Consider the following 24,087-nt stretch of genomic DNA (forward strand, 5'->3'; position numbering starts at 1 on the left):
TTTAAAAAGTTTCCTTCTCTCGAGAAACCAAGATAAAAATTCCATTCCTTCGATATACAATGGCACAGAATATGAATATTTATATTCAAAATCCAAAAGGAAGGGATGGAGCATAGTAAGCGAAGAACAGCCCAAAGCAAGACTGAAAACCAGCAAAGCAAAGAGCAAATCCTGTAGCTCCATGTTCAGCATCTGGGACTCTTGGGAGCATCATCTGGGTTCTACTGGGCTTGAGCATCCCGTCCCTCCAGTTGTACCATCTGCATCACACACCTCTGAGCGATTCTTTGTAGAAAATAGGACTCTGAAATATATCACCTGCTCAGCAGCTGTCTGGAACCTTGGTACCCATTTATAGGTCCCAATACCTGTAGCCTCACCCCCTTCTATCACAGTTAATGTGACCTACACCACCTTGGAAGTTGAGCTGGGAAAAACCTCTTCCTAGGCAATTGTTTCAAGGATGAAGCCACTTCAGGACAGTTTTATTTTATGCTCTTTCTTCAAATACATCCGCATTGCCAGGAGTTTCTATGTATGGGGTCTGGTCCTTAGGATACCCTTCCTAATATCCTATAACCCGAGGGTTTCTCTTAAACAATCGCATCTGCTTTCTCTGAAGCCTCCTTGACTGTACCTTTAAGCGTGTCCTTTCCTTACCAAATAGCATTTTTAAAAAATATCTGTCTGTCTTACTTGGCTGCTCTGTGTCCTTGAAAATATAGTAAGTTCTGTGACCACTAGCCACGCCGTGGTTTTATACTGTGTGGTCTTAAATTTTCTCCCTTCACTGCTTTTGAACTCAGTTTCACTCAAGTTCTCAGGTCACAGGTAGGGTGCAGCCAGGTTCTTGGCCACAGTGTAACATGAACCAACTCTAACTCAGTTTCCTACACAGTCCTTGTTTTCCTCTGAGACCTCAAGAGCCAGGCTTATGCCATCTGCATTTCTCTTGGCATTTTGGTCTTCCAAACTCTTTACTAGAATGTCCTGCTAAGGTCTTCTTACAGGATGATAGTGTTTCTCTAGCTCAACTCCAAACTTTACCATATGCCCTCACTCTCATTGGGGATTACTTCTAACTTAGCATCTGTACCTCCAGAAAGGGGCCACAGCCTAGAGGCTGCTGAATAGTTTGGTATATTGGGTGAACAGTGGATCTCAGAGTCTCATGCTACCCATAAGTCCTTTCTCAAGAAACATTGGCTAAAAGTGATGAGAGCCTATATCTTCTGGACATGTTGAGTCCTGTTATCATGGACCTTATCAAGATGCTTTGGGCATAAAAGGTCTTTCTAAATGTAGAGTTGGTTCAGTCCAGTCAGAGAAAAACGATGCCCTTTCCAGAGTGAGAGGAGCCCCATATAATCAACTTGCCACCAAGTTTCTGGTTTTTTTGTTTGCTTTGTTTTTGTTTGTTTTCTCAAGGAATGGTACAATACTACAGACTCAGTGTCCGTTTCTGCTGTTAACAGTTTGGGTGTTGATATTTATCAGTGTCCAAGTTGGCTTTGGTGAAACATAGCCCACGTTGTGTATTTAGGTGCTGTCTCCATTTCTATCCCTGCCGCTACCTTCCTGGGTTTATCAGGAGTCACTGCCAATACCTTGGAGAGGAGTCATGCTACCACTAGAGGCCAAGTGCCCCTAGTGCAGTGAATACTCTCTGGCAAGGATTAACGGTCAATGTCTACTACTCCTGTTTTCCCCTGTAAACCTTCATTCTCCATCTTCCGATTGTGTTCCTTCTGGTCCCACAACAAACCAACACACTCATCTACCACCACCCCAAGTCTCTTTGCATCCTTCTCCATACAAGGTGGATGGTAAGGTCAAGCCTAAAGCTCTATTACAATGAATTTTCGTTGGTCTCATAGATACCTTTCAGGGGCGGTAGAGGAGAGGGAGTCACCATCTGGAAGTAATCCATTTTCAGTTTGCACCAATATGGTGAGCCAACCAATTTCTGAACCTTGCCTGAGATGCCTTCTCATCAGCTGTTCCTGGAATCCCCTGTGAGGCCACAGCAGTGTTCAGGTGAAGGCATGCAAGTTGGTAGATGACAGACCTTCATCTTCAACTTTTGGGAAGCTCTGGACCTGCTCTTCTACTCAGTGACAGTCTTTATAGTTGCTTTTCCTCTGTATTTTCAAAAGTCACTGTGTTCCTTCTCATTTGTGCCTTAATACATTTTTTAAAGTTTATTTATTCTTTTTATTTATGCAAATGTATGTATGCCTGGGGAGTGTGTGTGCACCTGTGCATGCAGTGCCCACAGAGGCCAGAAGAGGGCATCAGATTCCCTGGAACTGAAGTTACAGGCAGCTGTGGGTGCCCAGATGTGGGTGTGATTGGAAACCGACTCCTGTCCTCCGTGAGAGCAGTGAGTGCTCTTACTTCTTGAGCCATCTCTCCAGTCCCTACTAATACAATTTTCCAAGGGTAAAAGTTTTAGTAACTGATGACACAGATAAAGAATGCCAATAAGGTATGTAAACAAAATTTTCTTTGTTGATGTTTTATCTTACAGCACTAATTAAGTATTTTCATACTTTTTTTACATTTAGCTAAATTAGCTTGTTGTGTAAAAATTTATATAAAATAAAGATAAGGTATTTCTAACACATTTTTAAAAAGATATGAAACTTCCACCAGGGATTGGTCCTATCTTCACTTTGTTAGTAAATGAGCAAAATCTTGGATCCCTTCTTTGAAGTCAAGTTCCTATACCATATGGCACCATCTCTTGTGGACAGGACCCCTGAGACAGGCTGTGAGAAGAAGTTTTGTGTACCTGTAATTTATCAAGCAAGCTAGGAGAAACTGGCAAGGCGACAGGAAATGCAGAATAGCAAACCAAAATAGGTGTTGTAGTCTATTTGGGCAGTATAATTAAAACATGACAGTTGTGGTCTGTGATCTACCCGAGGCCCAGGCTGTAGCTAAGCCACACTCCCAATCTTGATCTACACTAACTGCAAGTAACAGATGCATCCTGTTCCAACCTATGAGTGGAACTGTGTAAAGGCAGCAGTAGGTAGCTGACGGACTTGCTGCAGCTGGACCACAGACTAGAGTGCAGGCCCCCGTGTATGGCTTATCTGTGTTCAGCGCTTACCAGTCTGGAAGAATATAATATCCACCCATGAATCTCCCTGCATCGCTGAGGGTGCTGTCCCGCCTATGTCAGCACAGGAAGAAAAAAAAAAAGACCCCTAAGCCGGAACTCCAGGCTTACCAACACTAACAATTGGTGGAGCCCGTCATATTGACAGGACTTAATCTAGGCCCTTTACAAACTTTATTCACTATTCACGACAATGACATTAGATGGGTTCTTTTGGGATTTTATTTTCAACGAGACACTTGAGGCTTCTTGTGGTCAAGGACACTTTGACAAGGATTGAGACTTGTCATGGCCCAACTGGTATTCAAGCTCTGCACATTTTGGCTTCAGAGCATGTACTGCCTCTTCAAACCAAGAAGAGATGGAGTTGAATGCCATGAAGATGATATCTTTTTTGGAACCATCATGAAGAAGTCCAACTTTTCAGCTACTTGTGAGCAATTGGGAGATAAGATTACACTTACCTGACACTAACTCCCACTGTTGATATTCAAAGCATAGGTATGGATGGAGCCTTTAAAAGTTGGTTGAGGGCTCGGTAGGCAAGAGCACTTCCTGTACAGGGAAGACCCAAGTTCAAATTTCAAACACTCAGGTAAAAAGGCAGGGCAGATGTGCCTGTAGCCCCAGTGGTGGGGTAGACAGAGGCAAGAAGATGGCTGGGGTTTGCTGGCTCCTAGCCTAACTCCAGGTTAGGAAGAGACCCTGTCTTAAGGACATGGGGTGGGATTTTATAGCAAGATACCTGATGGTCCTCTTCTTACCTCCTTTTAAGCACATGGGTAAACACACTAAATAAATGAAATTGCAAACACTCACACACCCACCCCAAAAGACTGACTGATTGACTCACTGAATGAATAAATGAATGAATACATGGATGAATGAAATGCCTTTAGCAGGGTGTAGGACAAAATCTTCTACTTCTCCCATCACCTCGGCAGAGCCACACACCTTGGCTCCGGCCCACAGGTATATTCGCCATGAGTATCACCTCTCCTGGCACTTACCAAGAGTTAGGATATATGATATGCTTTTTTTGACTTAGAGCTGACAGCTGAAATAATTCACGTGAAGTAGAAAGCAGCTATTATCCCAATAAGTGTGTGTCTCTCCATATTGGTCTGTATACAGGTGCGCACACTGAGGACCCTCCATATATCCAATTCTGCATCTGTCACTGTTTATCATCCATGGGGATAAATGAGGTTATATAATGGGCTTCAGTTCAAAGAATGTGCTTGCTTGTATATGCAAATATCTGTCTAAACCGCTTAAAATAACAAGTCGCTCAGCACCACAAATTGAGGGAATTCGCTTTCAAATGTTGGAGCATCATCCCTCATTAGGCTTGCCTGCTACAAGCTCACAGAGAGAAGGATGGTTTCTCCCAGGCCTGAGTTCCAAGTGCCTTGAGCTACATCACAGTTCCATTCAGAGTAAGGGGTGACGCCTGCCTCCTCCTTCCATTAGTGTTTTAGGAACTAGAGTCAGGATACTGATTTGATTTGTTAATGGCTTTATTGTTATTCTTTTAAAAAGTTATTGTTTTGTGTGTATGACATATGTATGTGTGGGCACAGGTGTGCCAGTGCATGCGTGTGTTATGTGATTTGTGGAGGTCAAGAGACCATTCTGTGGAGTCAGTTCTTTCCTCACACTTTTGATGGGTTCAGGGAACTGAACTCAGGTTATAGGGCCTGCAAGCCAAGCGTTTTGCCACCTTGTTGACCCTGTTGTGACTTTTATTTTTTTATTTTTTCCTTTTATTTTTTATTTTGAGAGAAGATCTCAGTATGTAGCCCTGGTCTGAAATTCTCTACATAGACCAGGCTAGCCTCAAACTCACAGAGATCCTCCTGCCTCTGCCTTTGGGGTGTTAGGGCTAAAGGCGTGTGCTACCGTGTATGGCCTTGTTCTGGCTTCTTATAGGGCTGTATCTACGTGGTTGGAGTTCCACTAATGAACGGCCAGGCCAGTCAGCATTTAGTGAAAGTGAACTAGACATGCTATAACTCAGCCTCATTGTCCTGTTTGTTTGTTTGTTTGTTTGTTTGTTTTTGTTTTTTTAAGATTTATTTTACTGTCATTTGTGTGCCTCTCTGTGTATCTGTGCGTATACGTCTGTACATGCAGGTGCCTGCAGAGGCCAGAAGAAGGTGCTGTGAGCTGTTGGGAAATGAACTCAGGTCCTCTGCAAGAGCAACAGGCATGCTTAACTGCCTCTCTAGTCCCTCAACTTCATTTTCATAGCCTCTCCTGTGTATATCCACCCCCCCCACCCCCGCTGACCTCTCGGCTCTGACTCACAAAGCAGATCACACCATGTCCTAGTTACAGCTTTTGCTCACAGAAACAATCACTGCATGTGAGGATTGTAAGCTCTTCCACATTGTAGGGTTCAGTATTAGCAGGGGCCCTCTCTCGTTCATAGATGCCACCTTTTCACTGTGCTCTCACAAGGTAGAAAGGACCAGGCAGGTTTCTGGGGGCTCTTTCATAAGGGCACTTATCTCATCCACCTCATTATTTATATCCCTTCTCCTGCCATTGCACGGGTGATTAGGTTCCAACGTGTGAATTTGGGAAGGATGCAAGCATTTAAGGCCTTTCATTACTACTAAGTCCATACAGCAGGTGTGTGCTCATGACCTGGATGACCTCGCTGAATTTAGGTGCGAATCCCGGAAGGAGCCTCATAGACCATCTAGCCATGGTTCTCAACCTTCCTAACGCTGCAACCCTTTAATACGGGGACCCCCCCACACCATAAAATTATTGTTGTTGCTGCGTCATGGCTATAATTTCGTTACTGTTATGAGTTGTAATACTAATACCCGTGTTTTCTGATGGTCTATGGCCCCTGTGAAGTGGTCATTTGACGCTCACAAAGGTCATGCCCCCCAGGTTGAGAATCGCTGATCTGGTAGAACCTCTTTATTTTACAGACTGTAAAGGAGGACTCTCACTGCCGCACGGAGGGCAGCTCTGAGACTCCCGATGTTGTCTTTGCGAGGTGGGTATTCTCCATCACAACAGGTGGTTGTGGCAAAGTCTTGTGACTCACCACGGGCACACCAGGGGTTCCTGCTGTCCGTGTCTGGGCCAGCCTCTTCACGAGTAAGGCAGCCATTACACTACTGTGCAGTGGGTTACCCTGCTCGCCAGAATCAGAAAATGTCCTTGGGTCTGTCCTGACCAGAGGCCAGGACTGCCAGAAGGGAGTTCTGGCTTCCTCTGTTCTTTCCTTTTACCTAAATGATCACCCCCGCCTGGAGACTGTAGTTGAGGGTATGACCCAGCTCCAGTGCAGACCCCACCATCCCTTTTGGTAGACAGCTTCAGTCTGGGTCTCTATTCCAGCCCCAACACTGATGCTGTCGGCCTTGGGCCGTGTGCATCTCGCTGATTCTCTGAAGCCCCTATCTCTATCCCTGAAGTGGCTTGCTGACCGACCTCCATTGCTGAACACACACTTTCTTGGACCCATATTCAAAAAGCCATGACTTTCTCCCTTCCTCTTCTTCATCTCCCTTCTGTTGGCAGCTACCAAGATCGACAGCTTGCCGACCTCTTGTTTTTCTCCCAAATGCTAATGAAATTGACCTTGAGATTTCTTCTGAGTTCCCTTCTAAATTCTTTAATCAACAACAGTAAGAACCTGAAAGGGAACCTCATTTTCCCTGGTAACAATAAACTCATTCTGAAGTTACTTCCTGCAGCAAAGACAAGAATCTCAGCTTCCGGGCTGGAGAAATGGGTCAGGAGTTAAGAGCACCGGGGCCTCTTCAGTGGACCAGGGTTCAATTCCCAGCACCCACAAAAGAGCAACCAGCCATCATAATTCTAGTCCAGGGGATCAGATGCCCTTTACTGGCCTCTTTGGGCATGTCAGGCACATGGCGCACAAATGTACAAGCGGGCACAACAACCACACGTGTAAATCAAAAAGTAAATATTTAAAAAACCCAGCTTCATCCAGAGAGAGGGAGATCTGAAAAGAACTCAGGTTGTTAGGGCAACAGTGTGGCACTGTGTCTCCTGTTCTTGACCCTGACATCATGAGGGCACAGAATCTCCACAAAACCACCTCGCTGACCACTGACTGGAGATTTACCCACTCAGATGGCCTGAGTTGAGAACCGCTGGTCTAGAGGACTATAGCTGATGGATTCCACAATTATTCTCAGGACCTAGAGGCCCTCGTTCTTTATGCATGTCACACTTGCCCAGGACAGAAGCCTCCGGAAAGTTGGTGTGTGTGTGCGCGGGGTGTGTGTGTGTGTGTGTGTGTGTGGTATGTGGATGTCCTTGCACACTAGACCACTAGATTCCAAAGCAACTTCTGGCTCTCAGCAAGCATGTTCTCAAATTAATTTCCTTTCTCTCCTGGATTTAAGTGATGACGATAGTAATAATCACAGTATAAAATTAAAAATGACCAGGCACCAAATATCGGTCAAGATGCTGCGGATACAGCCACGCCGTGCCACAGGTAAGCATCCAAGTCCTACGAAAATTAAGACGTGTGTGCACCACGCAGCACAGCCAGTAAGTGGAGAGCTCTCCACTCAACCAGCTCTTTAACAGTCTGGAAAATCGGTATTCACAGAGAGCTGGGTCCCCAGCGACTTCCTTGGACGGCCTGAGCAGCCCAGCGAGGCGGCGACCATTACCACCCCTCCTCCACCAAGCCAGGAGCCTGGCTTGTCCCCAACAGCCTCACTCGACGCTCCGCAAAGCCCCGAGCTCCTCAAGCCCGCAGCATCTGCTTTGCCAGGCAGTTGGGGGCCACTGCCAGTTCGGAACAGCAGAAAGGCATGTTCAAAGCTGCGCTTTTGGAAAATTAATCTGACTGCAGTCTGGAAGGTAGACTGTCCTTTCTCAGCCCAACAGTATCCGTCCGAAGGCCCGACGGGGCTCCGGCGAGGGGCAGGGCGGAGCTGTGTCTGTGTGACCGCTGTGCCTGGGGCCCAAGTCCCGGAATCCCGACCACGGGAGCCGAGGAGGGGCCTTTGCCCGCTCCCGCAAGCTCCCTTTCTTCAGAGTGGGCACCGGCTCTGAGAGCACCTCGGGAGCTACCGCCCTTCCTCTCGTTTTTTAACCCCAACCCTTCCGTGGGGGCCCTTGGTTCCTTTGAATAGAAGCTGCCCTGGCAAACCCAACGGCCCCACCACCAGCTGGAGCTGGCAGGGGCTGCTGTACTTCCTGTTGGGGGCAGAAACCACGGCGTTATTTATACCCGAGGCTCTTTATTCATGGCGCTTTACAAAACACAAAAGGGGCAGTCCCCTGTCTCAGGGAGCCAACAGACCACAGACACACATAAAACAACAGAGAATAACGGGCCCTCCTCTCGGCGGCAGAGCGCTCACTGGCTCCCACGGTCCCCTCCGCTCCCCTTTGGTTGCCTTTATTACCTCCCCTGCGCAGTCTCATTATGGAAACAGACTCCTAATTAACACATCAGGTCTCCCCTTTCCAAAATGTCTCTGAAACGTGCCTGTTCCACGATGCCGTTCTCTGAAAACACCCCCTACCATCTTTATTTTGTTCTGCTCCTCACCCTGGCCCGTGTTATTTGTTTCCTTGTATTGAAAGCTGTCAGCTCCCAGGACCTGGCAAGCACTCATTAGGAGGACGGTCCCGGAGCACGCCACAGCATGATGGAGAGCAAATCTGAGTGAGGAACTGGGCAGAGAGTCAGAAAGCGCCGGCGGGAGCAGCATGGGGGTGATGCTGAAGACCATGACCCAATTCTGAGCCCCGAGCGACAGCCAGCTGTTGAGGATGTGGTGCTTCGCTTTCCCTAAGCCGGGCTTCCACTGGGTCATGAGAGCAGGCCCCGCGCTTTACCTGTGCGCCTTCAGAAGTCAGCTTGTCCCTCCCCACCTGCCCCCCCACCCCGGGGGGCCCTCACTTCCCTCTGCCAACTCTCTGACTTCTATTGGTGCTCAAGGTCAAAAGTGAAGTTTCATCTCCTTCTGGAACTTTCCAGGGCTCCCCCCCCCCCGCCAAGTCCGAATTACAAAACCTCTGGGTGGTTTATCAGTCAAACGGAAAAGGGGTGCGGACCCAGGTGGGGTAAAGAGGCTTGCTGGCTGCTTTGGGGTGAGGCAGTGACACAGTCACGTTAGTGCGCTCAGCGCCACCTACCACTACCCAGAACAGTCTCTGGGCACTACGAGGCCCCAGCCAAGGTGGAAAATGAGTCCTGAGCGCAGGTCTTCCGTGGCCACAGGGTTGCCTGGCTGGATCGCGCTTGCCTCTAACTCGGCGGCAAGTCAAAGGGTCTGTCCTCAGAATTTTGGATTTGCGTGTGAGATGACCATTTCTTATTCTACCTGCAGGCTGTGTGTGTGTGCACATGCCTGTGTGTGCACATCTTTGTGTGTCTCTGTGTATATGTGTGTGTGTGTGTGTGTGTGTGTGTGTGTAGGGCAGAGATGTTATTCCTTGGGTGCTATCACTTTAAAATTATTTTTAATTTTTGAGGTTGTATAATCACATCATTTCCCCCCCTTCCCTTTCCTTTTTCTAAATCCCCCATGTAAACCTCCTTGCTCTTTCAAATTCATTTCCTCCTTTTTCATTAATTGTTACACACACACACACGTATATAGCAACTTAAATACAACTGCATTTAATGTTAATGCATAATGTTATATGCATTAACATTATGCATATAACATTATATGCTGTATAGTCTGTATAATGTTACTTGAATGCACATGTTTCAGGGCTAACCATTGGGTGAATAACCGACCTGTGAGCTCTTCCCTGGGGAAGACTGTTTCTCCCACGTTTTCCTTGGCTGTCTGCAGTTCTTTGTCTAAGGTCGATGCCTTGTAAGCCTTAGATGTGTCCACGGGGCCTGGGATGCATAACTCTTTTGACTGGTTATGGTTTTCTGTAATGGTCTCCATCTGTTACAGAAAGAAGTTTCCTTGACGAGGGGTGAGGACTACAGTTACCTGTGGGCATAAGACAAATGTTTAGAATGCGGTTCGCCAGTATGCCAGCTTAGTGAAGGGATGATGGTGCGTTCTCCTCCAAGAGAGCCCAGCGCCATCATGCTGTGCTGGCCATTGTTGTGGCTCATAGGCATGACAGCCGGGTAGGACTGCTGGCTGCGTCCCCCCTTTGGAAGCTTGTGTGGTGCCTTCTGGTACCATGGAAGTCCTTAGGGAGAAAGCGTTCAGGTCGGCTCCACCTAAGAGGCCTTTAGGCCCTGTGTCTGAAGTGCAGGGTTTCCTCAGGAATTGGGGACTTCCCTTTCATCTCTAGGCAAGCATGGGCAACAACAATATCCTATAATGTTTCATAGACCGCCCACCAACAAGTCAGAAGAGGGCTTCTCAAGCCTACTGTCAGGGGCTTCGTTAGATGGTCTGTGGCTCTTGGAGGCCGCACTGTCAGTGCAAAACGGGAAAATTTTATTTCAACTGTGTATAATACATATAACACACGTAATACCTTATGTGTATTATAGGTATTTTTAGGTAGATAGTGTCAACACAGTCCCTCACTGGTCTGGAACTCACCCACTAGGCTAGGCTGGCTGGCCAGTAATCCCCAGGGCTCTGCCTGTCCCTGCCTCCCTGGTGATGGGATTGTAGGCATAAACCATTGCACCTAGCCTTTTTCTGTTTGTTTGTTTTGTTTTGTTTTGACATGGGTTCTAGGGATTCAACTCAGGTCCACATGTCTGAAAGGCAAGCTCTTTAGAGACCCGACATCTCCTAGCCACACATAACATCGTTGGAACTCTGCCGTTCCCTCAAAGTCCTTTTTCTGCTCTTAGGTGTCCTTTCCATTGGTTTGCTTCCGACGGTTGATGCCTGTGACCAGCCCGCCTCAGAACGCTGATGCCAGAAGCACCTAGGAAGCTTTGTTCTCTCTGGGGATTTATGGTCAATGGCTAAGTGTTCCAAAATATGCAAATCCAGCTCCCCCTAAGACGGAAATAAAGACTGAGATGTAGCATGAACTCCAGACAATGCGTCTCACAGGTGGAGCCGGAAATGGCTCTCTTGCTTGGGGATTTTGTCTTCCACCCCTCCAGCTTTTCCTCTCTCTTACTCTCCCCATTCCAAACTGATTTCCCTGGAGCACATCCTTAAGGACTCCTTGCACAAGCACTCTCATCTACAAGCCCAGTTCTGGGAAAACCCGACATACGGCAATCTCTTCGCTGGTAAGAGCTCAAATTTTAGGCCCATTTAAAAAGTCTCTGTAGTTTTTTCTTTTTCTTATGGACGTGTGTGGAGGTTGTGTGATCGCATGTGTACGTGTGTGCGCACACGCTGATGTGTGAGGCCACAGGCTGAGGTCAGGAATCTTCCTTGTCCCTTTTCCTTTTTTTTCTTATCAGGGTCTCTCAATCGGACCCAGAGCTTACACACGTACAGACAGTCTCACTAGTCAGCGTGCTCTCGGGACACACGCCAGCAGACTGGGATTACAGGTGGGGTGCCGCTATTCACGTGAAATCTGGAGATCCCAGCTCTGGTCTTCTGGCTGCTGTGACAAGCTCTTTCACTCCTGAGCCATCTCCCTAGCCTGAAGTCCATGTTTTATGTCCAAATATGTATACTCTTTGGTCAAAATCCACCCGATAATTACCAGGTAATGTGAGAATGGAAATTCATTTTTAAGATTAACTTTAACTGTATGCCTGTGTGTGGGGCTATGTGCGTGTGATTGCAGCTGCTCTCCAAGGCCAGAGGCATCAGTGCCCCTGGAGCTGGGGTAAAATATAGTTATTAGCTGTCTAGTATGGGAGCTGGGACTTGAACTCTGGTCCCCTGCAAGAGGACTATGTGTTCTTAACCTTTGAGTTATCTCTCTAGCCCCCAGAGACTACGAGTTAAATGTCCTCCCGAGCAACTGATATTGCCAACTTTGTCACAGGGAGGTTTCAGCCATCTGTCTAGAGTCTGCATTTTTGGTATTGCAGGGCGAGAACGCTTCTGCACCATGATGCCCCCTCCCCCCCTTTCTGAAAGATTCCCGTTAGTAACCAAGTAAAAGAAACCATGCCTTTCTATCTCAGGTCCTAAGCCTCTCAGCTCTGCGTGGCTCCTTAAAACCTCTCTTGACATACCTTGCTGCTGTTCTTGTTGTTTGTGGTGCATGTGTGTTTTCCCTGCTTCTCCACCCCAAGCCACAGGCCTTGAAATCATTGGTTTTCATTTGTCCACTGTTCTCAGAACAGGGCTTAGGATCACACCTGTCGAATTATCCATCACAGGGGGAATGAAAGGCACAGAAGACTTTGAATAAAGCCAGGCAAACAGACTTTGAACAAGATTCACTCAATTCACAGGTCCAGGCACCTTTGCAAACAAGAGTCCAGACTGGCAACTGAAATGTAATTTCCCAGATTCCTTTAGCTACCTGCCCTAGAGTTCATCTGAGTTTTCTTCCTAGCTCTATTGTTTGCGACTCAATCCCTTTTCCTGTCTCTCTGAGAGCTTGGAGTTTTCCTGGGTTCAGGGGTTTTGGAATTGCAGACTTCTAAGAAAGGCAGTTTATTAGGAAACCTTGTGTTTACTCAAGTATATAGCAGGTCCCAGCTGGCCAGCAGGGTAAATGAGACTCTTTGACATGGTTCCAAGCATGAGGTGCTAAATGCAGCCTTTGGTCACCAAACGGGAATGTGATGCCGGATCATTCTTAAGAGGAGGTCAGACTTCACGCTGGTACCCTGCAGAGAAGGGACTGCCCTCCCACCCTGTGGAAGCGCATCCTTGTCCTGAGCCCCAGCTTTCAGGAACTGGCTTCCTCCCTGAGGTTGGATTGCGACAGTGCCTCTTCTGAGCTGACTTGCTGTGGCTGCAGAAATATTAGCGTCTAACTGCTCTTGGCAGTTTACCATTTGGGATTCAACCCCGAGTCTGGACCTTGTTAGGTAGGCATTTTCAGAACACTGCGGCTCAGCTGCGAAAGCACTTTGGCTTAAAGGGAAAACACAGTGGAAGCTGGCTACTCTAACAACTGGAGAACACAGCCACCCCCTCCTTCACAGCAAGGCTTTCCTCAGAAGCCTCGAAACAAGGCTTTCTCAATGCACAGGGACACATTCCACTGGCGATTGGGTCATCCCAGATGGTCTCTAGCTTTGCTTGTTAAAGCAGATGTCACAGCATTGCTTCAATACTGCACTGTCCTTTGGACACGGTCCCCAAGGACAGTGTCAGATTATCCGGGGAATCTCATTGGGGCTCGGCCTCACACTCTGAGCCCTGTCCTTTCTCCTCTGATTTCTTCAGAATTCTGGGGTCTATTTCTAGAGGAACATTCTAAGCACACTTGAGATATGTGGATTTCTAAGCTCCATATTTGATTAATTGGTTTCCTTATGACTTCACACATAATTTCAGTCATTCATCTGGGCAGGTTAAATATCGTGAGACTTGTGGTTCCCCATGGAGGCGAGGAGACCTTTCAGCGCTCATGTTAAAGTTGGTTCTAAGAGCGTCAAACTGATTTCAAATAGTAGTTGATCTCTGTTTTCTACCGACTATCTGCCTCTTCAAGAAAATGCTTCTCTGTGTTTTAAAAAGAAATTTTAAAATAGCCTACTGTTATTTGTGAAAATCAAGTGATCACAATTAAAATTTTACTAACTCTGATCAGAAAACTTTTAAAGAGAATGATTTCTCTTGGCTCACAGTAGCGAAGGGGTCAACCCGTCACAGTGATTGTGATGTTTCAGTTGGAAGTTAACATTCTTGCTCTCTTCCTCTCCTGTTCTCTACTCCACTGTGTGTGTAATAACCTGTATGATGAAACAGACCTTAGAAGGTGACCCTGAACAACAAAATGGAATGGAAACACAGGGGAGAAAGTTGACAGCTTGCATTACAGCTCCCATGAAAATGCCTACCAGGCTGCCAGTGACGTGCTTTTTGGTTGGGTATACTGTAACACAGCGTAAATGCTCTGTAAAACAGACAAAATAATTTTAATCTAGAAACATATTGGTAGGGGGCTAGTGATAGAGCTCAGCTGGTAGAATGCTTGCCTGCTATATACAATATCTGAGTTCAGTCCCCAGGATGGCACAAGCTGGACTTGTAATCCTCGAACTTGGGAAGTAGAGGCAGGAAGATCAGAAGTCCAAGGTCATCTTTAGTAACAGAGCAAGTCCAAGGCCAGCATGAGCTACAGGAGACCCTGTTTCTTATATATGCATGGGGCTGAGAATATAGCCCAGTGTTGGAAAGCTTGTCTGGCATGTGGGAGGTCCTAAGTTTAATCTTCAGTTAATACACACACATGAGAGAGAGAGAGAGAGAGAGAGAGAGAGAGAGAGAGAGAGAGAGGAAGACAAAGACAGAGAGAGGGAAAGGGAGAGAAAGAAAGAAAGAAAGAAAGAAAGAAAGAAAGAAAGAAAGAGAGAAAGAGGAAGAGGGAGGGAGAAAAAGGAAGAGAAAGAGGGAAAAGAGGGAGAGGGAGAGAGAGAAAGGGAGAGTAAGAAAGAGGGAGAGAGAGAGAGAGAGAGAGAGAGAGAGGTGGGCTTGGGCTACACATCTCCACATATTGGCGCAAGTACACAGACATAAAATGTGGGTTTGGGTTTGTGGTATGATCCAGAGTCACGCAGGCTTCCTAGGGATGAATCCCTCTTTGGTTAACTGAGGATGGAGTCTGGAGGACTTGTGAAGGGCCTTACAGAGTTGCCTCTGAAGAGGTCCCAGTGATGTATACTTGAAATCTGTTGTCTCTCCAGCATTTCCTTCTTCATAAAAACAGACACTGCATCTCAAAAACAATAAGACGAAAGCTTGACTGATTGCTATTTTTGAAACGCGTTTCCTCAGAATAGCCAGAATGATTGCTATCTGTCCTCTCATTACCTCAGGTAAGTCTGCAGATGGCATTTGTCAAGGATGGAAAGAATCCTGGATTTGCCTCTGCTTGAGTTTTCCCCAGTACCGTCAATTTCATTTCTTTCTAACAGATAACTGTAGGCCAGTTCATCAGAGCCAGGGCTTTTCTTCAAGGAAAGGATCTGTTTTTCAATATGCAAATGGAACCATGTATTCATCTTCTTGTAAACCAAGCAGCGCTGACTACAGCAGGGGAGGCTTTCGTGGCAACCTAGCAGTCCAGATGCTTCTTGATTGATATCTTAACTCCTCCCCTGGGAAAGGAACCCCCACACAAGCCAGTAGAGGAATCTGTGGGGTCTATATCATAATTAGCCACTTTGCTGAGGTTAGCTGTGATCTCAGCCAATAGGTTCTTGGGAGTCTGCAGAAAAAAAAAATAAATCTGTTGTGAATTTAAAAATTAAAAATGTATGTGAGATCATGTCTCTGTCAGGCTGGAAACATTACAGCGACTTCCAGGAGCATTCACAAGTGCAGCCCTCACAGGGGCCATGAGCTTCTTCCCCAGATAGGCCCTGTTGTGACATTCTTGTTCATCCCTGCTTGTCTCTGTCCCCTGGTACTCATCACCCTCTGAAGGGAACACTCTCTCCCCAGCTCACTCAACCTCAAGCCCTGACCATCCCTTTTTCTAGGACTCTGCTCATGTTACCTTTCTTCACAGAGGTCCCCCCTGATCCCCATTAGAAGCTCAACTCTACCCCTCACAGTTCTTACCTTGAGGTCTTAATCCCTGTACCTTAGGTTGTGACTATATTTGGAGATAGGTCATTTAGAGAGGTTATTCACTAGAGTTTCATTAGAATGGGAACACACACACTTATGCGTGCACACACAGATACACCAAAGTCAAGTGAACCCACAGTGAGAAGGCCACTGTGTTGCAAGGAGACAGGCCTCTGAAGGAAGCAACCCAGACACTTCCCTCTAGGACTTGCATACTCCAGACCTGTGGGGCAATAGGTTTCTGTGGTTTAAGCCACACAGTCTGTGGGGTTCCGTGGGTGGCACTGCCAACAAACTGATGGACCTGCTCCTCCCACCAATCCAAGAGTTCCTCTTTGGCCTCTGTTTTTCCCGTTCTGTTTTATGTCTCCTCACGGCATACGATGACATGGACCTATTTATTTCTATCCTCATTACATCACCCCTGACCCCCACTAATCAAGGTCTTGATGCAGAATAGGTGCATAAGTCTCTGATTAACAAGTTACTAAATAGAAATGACTCTCATACACACACACACACACACACACACACACACACAAAATCCTGTAGTGCAGGTCTCGAGTCTCTAGAGTAGGCACTTGGAGAAGCACCCAGTCCTCTGTTTAAATCACAGGAACTGACTCTTCCCCTCAGTGGACAGGAAGATGCCTGACAGGCAATCCTGTCAGACCACTCACACACCACGTCCAGATGAACCTGAGAAGTAGAGAGGTGCTAAGCAAGTGGAAGCTGTGACTATGAAATCGAATTCAAGAAGAGAAAATGTGCGTTCCCCCCCTGCTTTCATGGTCATTATATTATATTTAGAATAATTATAGAAAAAAAAAACAAAAAGAAGCTAATGTTAAAAAAAAAAGCAGATACTTGAAAGTCTTTGGGCACCTCACTAGCGATAATTTAACCAAACAAGATCAAAATTTCAGATCAAAGGTAGCAAAATTATGAGAAAGAGAGAGAGAGAGAAAGAGAGAGAGAGACAGGCCATAATGTTTAAAGCCATGCAAGCTGCTAGCAGGGATAAGAGTAACTTTCCTTCCTAATCCCTGTGAGGAGAGGCACTGAAGTCATCATTCTTGCAAATCCAGCTGGTAGACCCCCATCACTCACGACTTGATTAGTCACATAGCAGATAAACAATACAGTAAAATTAATAATGCTACAGGAGGGTGGGATGTCTTTGTCAAGGAATAAATGGTCAAATGTGTGTTGACTGATTGCTGCTGTCTGTTTTATACAAATCCAGTATCATATGCAAAAGACGATTGTGATTTACCCAGTCAAACAAGCCTATCTTACTTTGGACGGTAAGACCCTCTCACTGGAGCCTGAGCTGGGGCTGTGACCTTGACTGAGCCATTGTTGAAGATCCTTCCATACAGTTAGCATTCCTTTCATCTTTGTTGAATGAAGAAATGAACATAAAATTAAGGGAACCCTCTGGCAGCTTTCCCGAAGACTAGCACCCATGGTTCCATTTCTTCAGTGGTCCAGGGGCAGTCACTTCGCTGCTGTTAAAATCTTCAAGAGGGCTTTGGTCATCAGGTCATCAGGCTTTGTGGGGTGGGGCCGGAGGACCCGGTTCATAGATACCCTACCCATTCTACCCTGAGGTCACAGTGCCCTGTGCCTCCAGTTGCCTGCTCTTGACTGTACTCCTGGCATCGAACTTGATGTCTGTTATCTTCGTTTGCTCGGCACAGGCTTCCCTTTCCTTCAGGTAATAGCAATTCAGCTTTCCTTCCCACGCTCTTGGCTCGCAGAGGTAAAGTGGAGCTGAACCCTGTCCCAGCCCCACGCATGAAGAGGGGCAGATGGCACAGGCTGGGTGAGTCTGAGGCACCTCTCCGTTTGACCACAGTGACTGATCCAAGACAGGCGCTGAGAATTCAGTTCCAGGACCCGTATGGGACTTGGTGGGGGTAGGAGGGGGGAGCCCTCTCTTTTGTACAGATGTTTTAAACTTTACAAGGCTCATGCTATTCAGCTAACCACGCCAGCAGAGATATTAGCCAACTGTAGGGTGTGTGTGCATGTGTGTGAAAATGAGGGGTACACCATTTTGTCTCTTGGGTATGGCTGTGCCTGGAACCAGGGCCTCTTGGGCCTCTTGAGCCTCTTGGTCACACCGCCATCCCACACTCCGGCAAATACCAGCTGCTCTGCAGAAAGCCCATGCATGCGCAGAACCCCTGGCTTGCTCAGAACCCCTGGCTTGCTGTAGAATGATTTGCATGACAGAGCAACTCAGAGCAAGCTTCATTGTAGTTTGCATCTTGGTAAAAACAGTTGTTAATGAAAGGAAGTAGAGATTTATGCAGAATCCTGTGATGGAAAAAGTTACCTGGCCTCTGTCCTATCTTCTGAGAAATCATGTCAATACCAGAGGTCTTTGTGTTCCTGGATATGCACGTGAGTTCGTGTGAGTGCACTGCACCTATGTGTACTTGAATGTGAAGGCCCGAGGATGGTTTTCTCGGTTGCCATCTACCTAGTTTTCTAAGACAAGGTCTCTTACTGGCCTGGAACACACCGAGGAGGCCAGGCTAGGGCAGCTAGCTCCAGGCATCTGCCCGTCTCTGCCTCCCCAGCACTGGCCTTACAAGGACACGCCAGCAGGTCTGGCGTCAACACCAGAGTTCTGTTGCTCTACACAAGGGCACTACAGAAGCACCAGCTTCGGGTTGGAACCCAGTTGAAATAATTAGCCCCGAGGTCTGTTCATCGCAGGGTAAACTAATCCTCTGCTCCAAATTAAAAAAAACAGAAACCCATAACCAAGATTCAGGTCAGGCCTTACGGCTGAATTCTAGGCAGCAGCAATGGTAGATAAAGCAGGGCCTCCCAGGGGACAGGTTCCCTCTCACAGAGAGCCACCAGGGCCCCACCAGGCACGGTTCCCTTCAATAGGGAGATGAATATTTTTAGAGAATTGGAGGAAAAGGATAATGGTGGCTTTAGCTCGGATCTTAAGGCTGTTGAGAGAAAATAGCAGCGTTGGTAATTTCTCCTTCCTGTTTAGGCACTTGAGTGAAGTGCCTGCCCCTAAATTAAGCAGGGAAGTGGGGAAATCAAGCTCACATGCCAGAGACAGAGGCACAGGCCCACTTGGCCGGAGATTTTCAGCACATGGGAGTGTTCCGAGAGAGGAACTGGGGAACTGGGCCAACCTGCAATGCAAGACTCTCCTTCTGCTGCGGAAAAGGAGGGGGAAACAAGCCTAGCTTACTCCAGAGACACACGGAGCTTCTTCCCTTTAAGGACCTTTCTTTTTCTCCTCCTCCACCCCCATTTTGCGTTGTGCTAAAAATATGACACAGAATTTGCTACCATAGTCATGTTTGTGCATACATATGAATGGTACTGAATATATATATTATTGCCAACCAACCATTTCCATAAGTTTTCCATTGTCTCCACTTGAAACACCATGCCTATAGAAACCGCCTCTTAATGTCAGCCGTGATTTAGTTCTCCCTTTCTGTGGATATGGTAGGTCGAGGAAACCGATAGCACTTGGCTAGTCTATGACTTCCTTGTTTAACAGCCTGAAGTCTTTCAGGTTCAGCAAACAGTTTCTTCCTTTCTATGACAAGTAACATTCTGCTGTATATCAACACCTTCGTTTGTCCATTTATCTGCCGACAGAAACCTAGATGATAGTATTTTTTAAGGGTTGTTTGAGGATCCCCCAAGGCCCCCTGTGGTCAAAGGCTTGGTCCCTACGGTCCCTATGGGAGGTGATAGGACCTCTGGGAAATGGGAACTAATGGTCCTTAGATCATTGGAGATGGGAGGAGCACACACACACACACACACACACATACACACACACTGTGTGTGTACATGTTTTACACATATTTTGTTCCACGGGTTCCTTTTTCATTGTATAATAATGTCCACAGCTTTAGTTAATCAGCTAATTAATTAATTATATTAAATTTTTATAGATGCTTTCATTTTATATGTGAGTGTTTGGCCTACTGGTATGTATGTGTACCACATACGTGATCGGTGTCCTCTGGGGACAGGCGAGGGTATCAGATCCCCTGGAACTAGGGTAGAACTAGAGTAGAGATGGTTGTGAGCCACCCTCTAGGTGGTGGGACTTGAACCCGGGTCCTGTGCAAGAGCAACAATGCTCTTAAGGGCTGTGCCACCTCTCTGGCCCATATTTCTTTCTAAGACAAGGATGGCTTCAATGTCTGATTCTCCTCTCTTCACGTCTCAAATGTTGGGAATACAGAGGTGAGCCACAGGGCCTGACAGAAGTTTTAAATTCTTATGTAGTCTAATAACGCATTCTTTTTCTCCTGCGGCCTGTGCTTTTTTTTTTTTTTTTCTATCATGACCAAGAAATTACGGCCAAATGAAACAGCATGAAGCTTTCTTCTTTTGTTTTCCTTTAAGACATGTATAATTTTAGCTCTTATGCTCAGCCCATCATTTTATTTTCAGTGACTTTTACCTACAGAGTAACATAAAAATCCTCCTTCTTTTGCGCTTGGATATGCAGTTTTCCAAGCACCATTTGCAAGCGCCAGGGAGTAAACACTCACCTGCAACTCCGGATTTAAACGTTCCTTCCCAGCTCCTTCTGTGCCTGTTTAGTGTGTGCCTCAACCCGGGAAGAGGCATTCCCACTCAGGACTGTGCTGCTCTCTTTCTGTTTTTCCCTTGTTTGTTGAAAACACTTTTTTTTCTCTCGCATAATCTATCCTGATTGTAGTTTCTCCTCCCTCTGCTCTTCCTCATTCCTGCTTACCTCCTCTTCCATCCAGATCTGCCCCCTTTCTGTCTCTCCTTAGAAAACAGGCTACTGAGGAATAGTTCTATGCGCAACAAAGAGGAACACACTGGAGCAGGACAAAGCAAGCAGAAGGGAAAGAGCCCAAGAAAAGGCACATGAAACAGATATATAAACAGAGACCCACTCATTCCCACTCTCGGGAGTTCCATAAAAACACTAAGCTGGATGCCACAATATGTATACAAAGCACTTGTAGGATAAAAATAGAAAAGGAAAAAATAGAGATAAATGTTGAAACATCCTGCATCTCTAGGAAAAAAAGTCTGTTTAATTATGGTGGATGATCTTTTTGACATGTTCTTGGATTTGGATTGCAAGTATTTTTTTGGAGAATTTTTGCATCTATGTTCCAATGGGAAATTGGTCTATAATTCTCTTTCTTTCTTTTTTGTTTGTTTGTTTGTTGTTCGTTGCTTTTTGCAGACAGGGTTTCTCTGTATAACCTTCTCGGTTGTCCTGGAACTCACCAGGCTGTCCTTGAACTCAGAGATCCTCCTGCCTCTGCCTGCTGGTATTAAAGGCATGCTCCATCATGCCTACCTCAGTCTGTCTGTCTGTCTACCTTTCTTCCTTCCTTTCTCTCACTCTCTTTTTCTCTACCTCTTTCGGTTTTTTTGTTTTCTTTTCTCTCTCTCTCTTTCTTTAAATAGGATTTTGCTATCTACCTCAGGCTGAACTTGAAGTCTTAGTTAGCTCCTGGATCCTGAGAGTAAAATGCACACTTGTGCTTGCACCCATTTTAATGAATGTATGATTGATTGTTTTACATGGGGTACTATGTTATCCATTATATAACCTGGAGCTTTTTAGGGAAGAGGAATAAAAGAGGAAGATGCTCATAATTCTCTTTCTTTATTGGGTCTTTATGCAGTTTGGGTATCAGGGAAATTGAGGCCTCATAAAAAATATTGGGCATCGTTCCTTCTGTTTCTATTTTGTGGACTAATTTGAGGAGTGTTGGTGTTAACTCTTCTTTAAAAGTGCAGTAGAATTCTATACTAAAACCATCTGGCCCTGGGTTTGTTGGTTGGGATACTTTTAATGATTACTTCTATTTTATGGGAATTACAGGATTGCTCAAATTACTTATCTGACCTTGATTTTACTTCGGTAGATGATATGTATCAAGAAAATTATCCATTTCTTTTAGATTTTCCAAATTGGTGGTTTATAGGTTTTTAAGGTATGTCTTCATGATTCTCAGGATTTTCTCAGTGCCTGTTGTTATGCCTCCTTTTCATCTCTAATTTCATTAATTTAGATATTCTCTCTCTGTCTTTTAGTTAATTTAGATAAGGGCTTGTCCATCTTATTGACTTTTCTCAAAAAACCAAGTCTATTTCATTAATCTTTATACTATTTGTCTGTATTTTATTGAGTTTGATTATTTTTTACCGTCTACTCCTTTTGAGTACAATTTCTTCTTTTTGTTCTAGAGAGTTCAGGTGTGCTGTTCAGTTACTAGTATATCTCTCCAATTTTCTTTTTAAGTGTAGACACTTAGTGCCATCCCTTAGAACTGCTTCATTGTGTCCCATACATTGGGTTTGTTGTGCCTTCATTTTCATCTAATTCTAGAAGGTCTTTACTTTCTTTATTATTTTCTGTCATGGCCCATTTTCCATTTAGCAAGGAGCTGTGCAGTTTCCATGAGTCTGTTAGCGTTCTGTTGTTTCTGATATCCAGTTGTAATTGTGGTGGTCGGGTGGTTTTTCAATTTTCTTGTTTCTGTTGAGACTTGCTTTGTGTCCAATATGTGGCCAGTTTTGGAGAAAGTTCCATTAGTTGAGGAGAAGAAGGTATATTCTTTTCTGTTTTGAGTGAAATGTTCTATAAATATCTGTCAGAGCCACTTGGTTTTTAATGTCAGTTAGCTCCAGTTTTTTTTTTTGTTTTTTTTTTTTTTAGATGTTGGTGAGAGTGGGGTTTTGAAATCTCTCACTATCATTTTGTGAGGACCAATATGTGATTTAAGTTGTAGTAGTAGTTTTGGGTTTTCTTGTTTGTTTGCTTTAACAAACTTTGGTGCCCTTGTGTTTGGGGAATAGACATTAAGAATTGCAGTGTTCTCTCCTCCCCTTTGATGAGTGTGTAGTATCCTTCCCTATCTCTTCTGATTAATTTTGGTGTGAAGTCTATTGTGTCAGATCTTAAAATGGCTCCACCAGCTTGTCTCTTAGGTCTATTTTCTTGGAATTTTTTTTTCTCCAAGATAGTGTCTATCGTTGATGTTGAGGTGTGTTTCTTGGATGTAGCAGAAGGATTGATTCTGTTTTTGTATCTATTCTGTTTATCTGTGTCTCTTTTGTTGGGAAATTGAGACTGTTGATGTTGAGAGGTATCAATGAGCTGTGTTTGTTGATTGTTGTTGTGGTGGTGGTATGTATGTATTTCCTCTTTTTTGATTTGCTGGTCTGGGATTATTTATTCCATATATATATATATATATTTTTTTTTTAATGTGGTTAACCTATTTAGGTTGGAGTTTTCCTTCTCTTGCTTTCTTGTAGAGTGGATTTACAGATAGATATTGGTTAAATTTTGTTTTTATTATAGAATGCCTAATTTTCTCATGTGTTGTAATTTAAATTTTGCCTGGGATGGCATCTGTGGCCTCTTAAAATCTGTAGAACATCCAGATGGTCCAGGCCCTTCTGGCTTTTAGAATCTTTGGAGAGAAGACAGGTGTTATTCTAATAGGTCTGCCTTTATGTGGCTTGGTCCTTTCCCTTTGCAGCTTTTCATATTTCTTATATGTTCTGTATGTTTAGTTTGATTATTACGTGCTTAGGGAAATTTCTTTTCTGGTCCATTCTATTTGGTGTTCTGTATCATTTTTGTACTTTGATAGGCATCTCCTTCTTTAGGTTAAGAAATTTTCCTTTTATGATTTTGGTGAAAATATATTTTGTGCCTTTGATCTGGTTTCTTCTACTTCCTCTATTCTATTATCCTTAGAGCTGGTCTCTTCTATAGTGTCCCAGATTTCCTGGATGTTTTGTGCCAGGGTTATTTTTAGATTTAACATTTCCTCTGATGGAAGTATCTATGTCTTCTATCGTGTCTTCAGTGCCTGAGATTCTCTCTTCTCTCTTGTATTTCTGTGGTGATGCTTGCCTCTGGGGTTCCTGTTGAAGTTCTCAAATTTTTCATTTCTAAATTTCTCTCACTTTAGGTTTTCTTTATTGATTCTATTTCCACTTTCAGGTGTTGAACTGTCTGATTCATTTCCTTCCACTGTTTGTTAATGTTTTCATACATTTCTTTAAGGGATTTATTTATTTCCTTTTTAAGGACTTCTATCATATCCATCATGGCTATTTTAGGGTCTTTGTCTTGTGTTTCAGCTATGCTGAAATTCTCAGTGCCTACTTTCTGGACTTTAGTGGAAACATCCTGTCCTGGCTGATACTGATTTTGTTTTTATGCTGGTGTTGAGGCATCTGGGTTTGTAAGTATTGTAATGCTAAGTGCTGGCGTCCAGTCTTCTCTTTGTTGGGTGGGTGCCTTGTTCCTCGGTTTTT

The 24,087-nt window shown here is 45.1% G+C and overlaps 1 protein-coding gene across 3 annotated transcripts in view; it reads right to left on the reverse strand.

Annotated features, from left to right (window-relative positions):
* Window positions 1–8,375: 8,375 nt before the first annotated feature.
* Efcab11 (EF-hand calcium binding domain 11) overlaps window positions 8,376–24,087 on the reverse strand; it is a 218,423-nt gene continuing 202,711 nt past the window's right edge. For 2 of the 3 annotated variants that reach the window (XR_009593054.1, XR_009593055.1), the window contains exon 8: window positions 14,078–15,388. The gene's annotated coding sequence lies outside the window, so the exon portion shown is untranslated. Of the gene's footprint in view, window positions 10,102–14,077; window positions 15,389–24,087 lie in introns of those variants that run through there. The other variant, XR_009593056.1, reaches the window with a different exon arrangement.

Source organism: Meriones unguiculatus, chromosome 7 (assembly GCF_030254825.1).
Source record: "Meriones unguiculatus strain TT.TT164.6M chromosome 7, Bangor_MerUng_6.1, whole genome shotgun sequence".
NCBI lineage: Eukaryota > Metazoa > Chordata > Mammalia > Rodentia > Muridae > Meriones > Meriones unguiculatus.